At 38.4% G+C, this 9,340-nt stretch overlaps 1 long non-coding RNA gene across 1 annotated transcript in view; it reads right to left on the bottom strand.

The window, feature by feature from the left end:
- LOC110321192 overlaps positions 1-9,340 on the bottom strand; it is a 35,489-nt gene that overhangs the window by 13,622 nt on the left and 12,527 nt on the right. Inside the window, exon 2 of the long non-coding RNA XR_002380510.1 lies at positions 480-2,774. This is a non-coding gene — a long non-coding RNA (uncharacterized LOC110321192). The remainder of the gene's footprint in view (positions 1-479; positions 2,775-9,340) is intronic.

Raw genomic sequence — 9,340 nt, 5'->3', positions numbered from 1 at the left:
AAAAAAAAAAAAAAAAAAAAAAAAAAAAACACTACCAAGCATAAAGTGCCACTTTTCCTAATCTCAAAGATAATGTATGTATGACCCATACTAAAAACTAAAAAAACTACCAGAATTTTATAGGATGAAATTGAAATCAGTTGTGGGCCATGTAACATGTGGCAATACTGTTCTAATTGCCCTGCTGTTATCCTGCACTTTGGAGTGTGGTAAACTGAAGATAACAAAGCCTGCTGAGCAGACTTTTCAAGTGCAGCCTGGAGTTCAACAACTTTAGGCACCTACACACATCTGGAAAATGAAAATAAGCCAGCTGCACTTCTGGGTTTGGCCATCACCACCCTGTCCTGTCCCACTCTGCCCCACACTTGCCCTATTCCTGACTGTTCTGCTGGTATCGGATATTCTGCATCAGCAGCTACAGAGATAACATCTTTCCCTAGCTTAAAGGCCTCACCAGTTCCCTGGTGAGAATTTACCTGAGTTCACCTGGCTAACAATCATGGCATCAGTTTCTAGATAGATGGTGGACAAGGAACAGCTAGCTTAGCATTTCTTAGTCATTTCTGGAAGCTCTGTCAGGGTCCCGTGTCTTTAGACCTTCTACTAATTCTATAAGAAATACCAACAGCTAAGAAATACGTTAAGGGGGGATTCAACATTCTTGAGATATTAGGAACTTCTTTTACCTTTGTCAGGCTGGCTAAAAATAAAAATAAAAATAAAAAAAGCCAGCTGACAGCAAATCCATCAGAGGATATGGGAAATAAAATCCTCATCCAGTGTTGGTGGAATTGCAAAGTGCTACAGCCACTATGAAAATCAGTGTGGAGAATTAGTAAATAGGTAAATGTAGATGTACCATCCTGTCTTAGAGTTTCACTGCTATGAGAGACATTATGACCAAGGCAACTCTCAGAAAGGGAAACATTTTATTGGGGCTGGCTTATAGTTTCAGATGTTCAGTCCATTATCCTCATGGTGGGAAGAATGGCACAGTGCAGGCAGGCAGACTTGATGCTGAGGAGGTGAGAGCTCTATATCCTGATCTGAAGGCAGCCAGGAGGAGGCTTGCCTTCTGCTGGCAGTCAGTGGCAGGCTTTCTTCTGCACTGGGCAGAGCTTGAGCAAAGGACCTCAAAGACCACCCCCACAGTGATGAACTTCCCCAACAAGGCCACACCTACTCCAACAAGGCCACACCTCCTAATATTGGCACTTCCCGTGGATCAAATATATTCAAACCACAACAAACATCATCTAACCAGGCCACTTCTTGTCATACGCCCAAATGACTTGATGTTCTATTCATATTCATCTTTTAATATCCAGCATCTTAAAGAACATCTGAAAAATGGAAGGTACTGACTAGCAGTTCAGTGAATCAAGTCAAATCTAACAATTAAATGACAGAAGCATTCAATTTTTACTAAGAAGAGCCTTGGCTTCAAGCCTAGAAAACAAGAAAACTTGTTTGGCAGGAACATGGCCCTTGGGCTTCAGTTCTACAGCCAGATGGACCACTTAGAGAAAATACTTTCTTACATGCTATAAACTTGTTCAGGATTGCAAGAATGTGTTAAAGACAGAGGGAATGGATACAGAGCAGCCCTACGATAAGTGAACAAAGTTGATGTAAGAGAACAGGTCAAAGACACTCCTCTCACCTCGTGTAAGATCAGACAGGTACACAGCCTGCACATATTCACAGCTGTCGTCTAAATAGAATTTTCCAGTGCTGTGATGGAAATGCAGAGATACTCCTACTAAGCTTTCAGGAAACGGATCATGTTCCGGGTCACTCACATGGAGAATGCATTAAACTGTGACACTCCAAAAATCAACACTCTGCATTAAGGCACAGATTCAGTATTAATAGCTATTTTTTATAAAATCCCACTGTTAAAATACCAGTGATGCATAAATAGGTTACTATAATTGGAAGGTTGTACAAACCTCTCATAAGTAACAAATGTGCTGATCATGCACAGGAAGGATGGCTACTTGTGTTCTCCAGCTATTAAGTAGGACCAACCAGTTTTTGAGTAGAACATATAAGAGCAGATTACTTTAGAGGAACATGAAATAGCAAAAGCCAATCTATCTTCCTGTTGCCTAAACCCAGATTGGAAGTTTCGGAAGGAATAAATATCATGGTCTGAAATATCAGTCACGGTCGATGAAAGCAAGCGATGAAAGCAAGTCTTTTATCTTGTCTTTAAGTCCTGATCAGTTCTAGAGAAGCTGTAACGACACACGTCAAGATACCTGTAATCCCAGAATCACCAGGCTGAGGAGGAAGAATTGTAAATTCACAGCCAGCCTGAGCTACAAAGCAAGACCTTACCTCAATAAAAATCCTGTACTCAGAGGTGATGGGAAAACTTTTTTCATTCATTAATTTATTTATTTATTCACTTTTCATCCTGATGGCAGCCCACTCTCCTCCTGGCTCACCCTTACTCCTCCTCCTATATGTCCCTATTCCTCTGAGAAGGGGGAGGCACCCCAAGCTATCCTCTTACCCAGGGATGGGGAAACTCAAAACACATGGCTGATCTAACATTTTATTGGTCAAAGTCCCATAATAACAGATGCCACACTCTATAAAAACACTTACCTGTAAAGACATTTAATGAAAGTAGTACAGACCCATAGGAAGGACTAAGGGGACCAGAAAGGAGCAGTATAACTTGCAGTGAAGAAAAATTCTCAGAAGCTGAATTACTGGTGAGCTTGGGGTGAGCATGAATGAGGACTATTCACTTCAGTTTTCTGAAAATAATAGAAAATAAGACCGCACTGTAAAAGTCAAAAGGTGAACGTGTATGTGAAATTTTAATGAAAATGGACATTTAGACATTTCACTAACACCTATGCCTTTGCAGGTAATGGAGAACTCCTTGAGGCTGCTGAACATGGATTTCCAATGTCTGCTCTATTGTGTCTTTTTAAAGTCAAGTTTCCAATGAACAGGAGCATACTTAAAGATATGTGGGGTTGTGCCACGTGGTTATAGGCTGACCGTGTTAAAGTGCATAGTATTGTATCAGAGTTATGTGACTGTCCAGTTAAAGTCTGTTGCTCTCTACTGCAACCCTTCAAAAGAAACAAGTTTACATGAGTCCTACAACTCGAGGAACTTACTCTTGCCACAACCAAGGGGCACTTAGAAGAATATATTTTCTGGCTTAGCTAACACCTTGACTGCAGAATTCTGACACTCTCTGATGGTTACTCTTGATTGTAAATGTGATTGGATCTAGAATCAATTAAGGCACATGCTGCTGGGCAGGTCTGATGGATATTTCTGAGAGGAGAAGATGCTTAGTAAAAGGAGACTATGACAAACATGCATGGTCTCCGTCTCTTTCTTTATTCCCATTTCTCTCTAGGTTTGTGATCCCCCTCAAGGACCATGGAATAAAGTGTCCCGCGGGCCGGCCGGGACACTGTTCCTCCCAAATACCCTAAGGCAGACCTTCAGCTGACACCTGATCCTCAGAAACAGAGATAATAATTACGTGTTCAAGTCTCTAACCTTTTGACAGTTATCATAGTATACAGTGCTAGACAAAGTAACATAATTACAAATAACGTTATGCACAGACATTTGACAACTTATACTAAAAAATTCTTTGAAAAAATATAAATTATCAAAATTTACATCTTCCTCGTATATGACCTTTATCTTCTCACTGTAACTTAATACCCCAAGAGGGTCCAACAGACTCTTTAGATCTCTTATAGGAAGATATAGTGTCACTCATAAGGCTCCACCTCCCCAGAACTCCACCAACAACATCATACCAAGGGGTTCAGATTCCAACCTTTTAAAACTAGGTAACATAAGTTGTTATCAATTAACTGTATTTAGGACTGCTAGCAATGAATAATGAAAGGCTGACATTTTAAAATATCTTTTATAATATCACCAAAATATTAAACATTTTATGACATATTGGATAAAAGGCACCAAATGTCTCTTTAGTTTCTATAATCTTTCTTGAGATAGACATTTGGCTATCGGGTGTTATTTGATAATTTTCTCAGGCACCCTAACACTGTTTGACATGTGTCTAACCTTCTTAACTATTCATTGATATGGTTGTCAAAAAAGCAACTAACCTGACTTTATCAGGTTTTGACTATTTGTAGCCACAGTGGTAGCTCTTAGCCACCAGGATTTAGATCAGATGAACTTGTTTGAAATTCCAGCTTCAATAGTTAACATCGGCATTATTTAATGCAGAAGCTGTAATACTTTATAGCAGCTTCCTCATTTCAAAATGAAGACATCAATTGCTAACGGCCCTGGAGATCAGATAGACTGCTTTGTATCTCCTCTGCCACCCCCTCACTGAATGAACTGAAGTGTGTTAAATTTCTGGTATTTCTGGACCTCAGTATTACCTCATCTGTAAAATAGTGCCTACCTTTAAAATGTGGTTATGAAGATAAAACGCTATAAATAACTTGCAGTGACTTAGTACCTGGCACTCAATACATAGAGTGCCACCCAGGCTAGCATAGTCTCCGTGGATCCTCACTTTGACAGTGGCTATAATTCTTTTCTTCCAGTTACCTGCAATTGACCCATTGTAAACACAGCAAAAATACACATTTGTCAGAATGTTTCGATTAGGTAATTGACAGTAATACAATCCAAAGCCATACTTTATATTATTATAAATTTGAGTGGAATCTTAATCTGATGCTTATATGAATATTTAATAAGACTTAAACAAAAAGAGCCCGAGACCATTTCTCAGCATTTATTTAGCAGTAACCCCTCCCTTTTTTCTAATTAAAACCTAACTCAGAAGGCCTATGTATAAATATGTATCAAGTACTGAAAGCAGACAAAAATGCTTAGTTGAACTGTGATCTCAGGCTAATGTAGTAATTTCATACCAAGTGTTACTATAAAATTGTATGAACACCCATTGTGGCTCTGGGACTTTTACTTTACCATAAATCGAATGTAAGAAACCATTTAAAACTAGGTCTGTTGACAATATTGAGCCATAAAAGGAGAAGGGCATGATGATGGATATTCTAACCAGATAACTAGCCCAGTAGTGGGCACTTGGGTAAGTAGTTAATATTAGAAGTGGGTGGCACAGAGCAATCAAATTCAGGAACAGCTCCGCATGTGGGGAGCAGCTGGTGCTACAGGTACTCGGCGTGTCTATTTCCTAGAACAGAACAAATTCTCTTTAAAGGCCTATGCAGTGATGTCTAGAATAAATTATAAGGGAAAAAAATAACCATCAGTCCATGCCCTAAGGGCATACAGAAGCCCTGATGGGACCGTATATTGAATTGGTACAAAACATTACATGTACATTGTGCCTAGAATTATCTGGTTATTCTTAACGTGCAAACCATCCATCTCTGTAATGGTCTGAAGACTCCAGAATGACTCCAGGACTCTCTTCCTAAAACCCCTTAGAAATCCTTTGAACTCTTTAAAAACTAATGTTGCCTGTCCTAAGGTCCCACAGAAATTCCCTGGTTAAAGACTACGAGAATGGTTTGGAAATTGTCCAGTGCGTTAGTGACTTTTCTATTGCTGAGATAAAACATCCAAACCAAGGCAACTTATAGAAGGAGGGGTTTATTGGGACTTATATTTCCAGAGTGATGAGCCCATCCTGGCCAGGAGGCATAGCAGCAAGTGACAGGAGCAAGAACTAAGAATGTACATCCTCAACAGCAAGCACAGAGCATAGAAAGGAAAATGGCATGGAGATAGGCAATAAACACTCAAAAGCTGCCCCCAGTGATGTTTTCCTTCAAGCCTATGCTTCCTGAAAGCCACTGTCATGGCTACCTAATATTGGTTGCCACTAGACTATGTCTGGAGTCAACTAAAATGTAGACTCCTGAGCCCACAAGCAAGCCATTTTCTTTTCTTTTTTACTTCTTTCTTCTTTTTTCTTAAAACCTGGCCACACATGGACGTTCACTTATTGATAAAATCGTAAAATATGTATGTGTATACTGATTTGTTCCATATAATTTTAAAAACTAGACTAGGTTAAGAACAGGGAACTTTTTTATATTGTGAAGAAAAATGAAGTGTTGGGAATAGATAAGAAATAAATCAGGGGGAAAGCATTAATAACTAAATGAAATGTATTATGATTGATATGCTATGAAGTAAATATTTTGAGAAGACAACTTCACATGCTAGAAAAAATCCCTTGCATATAATTTGTGAAGATGTAAATTAGATAGGGGGACTATGGAAAACTTTATAGGTATACCTCAAAAAATTAAATTAATAACTTTTTCAGCACTGAGGATAAAACTCAGAACCATATGCATGGTTGGCAAACACATCATCCTTGAGTTGATCCAAGTTGCTCAGCTCCACCCTGTTCTAGAGTTGAATATTGGAAAAACATTCATGGCTCATTTCTTCAAGGATTAGAGTCTTCTGTGATCTTAGTTCATACCAGGGGAAAAGGATAGGCGAAAAGTTAAAAAACAGAACTCCCATGTGATTCAGCCATCTTTCTACTAGTCATATAGTGACATAAACTTGTGTGGAAGACATATGAACTCTATGTTCATTGAAGCAATTTTAAAACTTCCAAAAGCTATTAGAGGAATAGAACATGAAAGTTCTATCATGAAGAAAAATGTTTGAAAATGTTTTAACCTGACTTGAACAACATACATCAATCATATACAAGTATCAATGAACAACACATATCATATACATGGATCAATGAACAGCATATTGCATATACATGTGTCATGACCAGCATATATCATATACATGGATCAAAGCTTCATTGTACCCAATTGATAGGTACAATTTTAATTTTTTAATTTGTTCTTACACCCTGAACTGTTTCTCCTCCTTCCTCTCCTCCCAGTTCCTCTCCACCACCTACCTTCTCCCTCAGATCCACTTCTCCTCCATTTCTCTTCAGAAAAGAACAAGCCTCCCAGGAATATCAACCAAATACCCCATAACAAGCTACAGTAAGGCTAGGCATATGCCCTCATATCAAGGCTGGATAAAGAAGCCCAGTAAAGGAAAAGGGTCCCCCAAAACAAGCAAAAGAGTCAGACACAACTCTACTCCCACTGTTGGGAGTCCTAGAAGACCACCAAGCTACACAACCATAGTGTATACAGAGAACCTAGGCCATACAGGCTCCCTGATTGTCACTTCAATGCCAGGTGTGTTCTTAATCAGATTATTTGAGGTGAAAAGACCCATCTTAAATCTGAGCCATGCTTTTGGTGGGAGCCCACATTAAAGAACTTGAAAGAAATGAAGCGTTGCTTTTTGCCTGCTTGTCCTCACTCTCCTGTTTCTGAGATATTTTTCACCTTCATTGGACCATATCTCTATGGGATTCCATTGTAGACTGAAAGCCAGCAGCTCTCCAGGAATCCTCTAGGACTCTAGACTGGTGCCAGACTGGTGAGACATCCAGCCTCAAGAACTGAATAACATCCAGATTGTCAACCTTTCCCTTGCAGAATAGCCACTGTTGGACTGACCAGCCCATATCCTGTAAGTCAGTCTAATAGCTCATACATTTATTTATTCTATCAGCTCCACTCTTTCCAAGGTAGCTGAGTAATATGCTCCTCAAAGCGTACCACCAACTGGTGACAAAGTGTTCAAATATCTGAGTCTGCAAGAGACATTTTGGTTCAAACTGTTGCATCCGGGCCCCAGGTAATAGAAGAGGTAACAGAAATGAGAATTATGAAAATAGACTCTTGACTTAGACATCACTCTATCTTAAAGGCCATTGTCTTCCACATTATGAATCCCCAAATTTGCTCCAAAAAAAAAAAAAAAAAAAAAAAAAAAAAACAAACTTCAGCCTCTTTGATTGCATGGCTCACGCTGGTCACAGTTTTAACAGCCATAACAGAAATTTCTGTTGGGTCTGTCTGAATTGTCCAGTGCTATACTAAAACACTTGGGTGTTATTAAATGTACAAGTATCCAATGGTCATTAGAACATTAAAATTCTTTTTTTTTTAGATTTATTTATTTATTTATTTATTCATTATATCTAAGTACACTGTAGTTGTCTTCATATCCACCAGAAGAGGGTGTCAGATCTCATTACGGATGGTTGTGAGTAACCATGTGGTTGCTGGGATTTGAACTCAGAACCTTCGGAAGAGCAGTCGGTGCTCTTAACCACTGAGCCATCTCATCCAGCCCCAGAACATTTAAAATTCTTAAATTATTTTATGTAGTAACAAAAGTAAGGTTATCAAAAAATAAATATGAATAAGAATATATAGAAATATATAAAAATTTCTATATATCCTAGCATCAAAGAACCAAAGTCAAGTATAAAATCTAAAAGCAATGATATTCTGGTTTGCTTTTACATACTTGAAAAGAGGACAAGTTGGAAGGAAGAAACTGTTTTGAAAATGATTTGCTGGTTTAAGTCAAAGAGCTGAGGACATTTGAGAGCATTACAATCTTGGTAAATCATTTTTAAAGTCCTGTAAAAGTAAGTTGAATTTTTGGCATTGAAGTAATAGCGAACCCACAAATTAATAAGATATAAAACACTGCCAACACCACCATTTACATTAATGATTATACATAACTGTAGAGATTCATAAGGCAAGTGATAGTTTTACTGTTTGTCACCTGATAACATTAACCATCCTTGGACTTTTACCAAATAGGCCCCACATGCAGCTTCTAGATCTCTACCAGGGCAACTGAAAAGAATAATGAGTTCCTTATCAAAATCTATAAACCTCCTAAGAAATGATGGGTGGTATGATTTTTGGCTATAATGGCACCCATAGGCTCATATATTTGACTATCTGGTCCCCAGTTGGTAAAACTGTTTGAAAAGGAAGTATGACCTTGTTGGGGAAGGTATGGTTTTGAGGTTACAAATGCCCACATATTCCCACCTTATTTTAATTCTTTGCCTGGTGCTTCTGGATCAAGATGCAAGCTCTCATCTGTTAATGCCTGCCTGCCACCATGCTTTCTACCATGCTGGTCATGGACTTTCCCTCTGAAACTGCAAGCACCAAATAAACTCTTTTATAAGTTGCCTTGGTCACAGTGTCTTCCACAGCAATGAAAAAGTAACCAGGACTGGTGATATTACAAAATTTTCAAAGGAAGAGGAGTTGGCATTTATTGTGTGATGTTTTTTCCTTCTGCTTAATTCTTTTTTTTTTTTTCTATTCTATATGTCAAATCTCATTCTTATTTTCTTTTTTTTTTATTTATTTATTTTTATTATTATTATTTTCTTTATTTACATTTCAAATGCTATCCCGAAAGTTTCCCATACCCCTCCCCCCACCTCTGTTCC

This window comes from Mus pahari, chromosome 5 (assembly GCF_900095145.1).
Source record: "Mus pahari chromosome 5, PAHARI_EIJ_v1.1, whole genome shotgun sequence".
In the NCBI taxonomy this organism is placed as follows: Eukaryota; Metazoa; Chordata; class Mammalia; order Rodentia; family Muridae; genus Mus; species Mus pahari.
The sequence above is the reverse complement of the archived record's forward strand: the minus strand, read 5'-3'. Positions and strand labels throughout refer to the sequence as shown.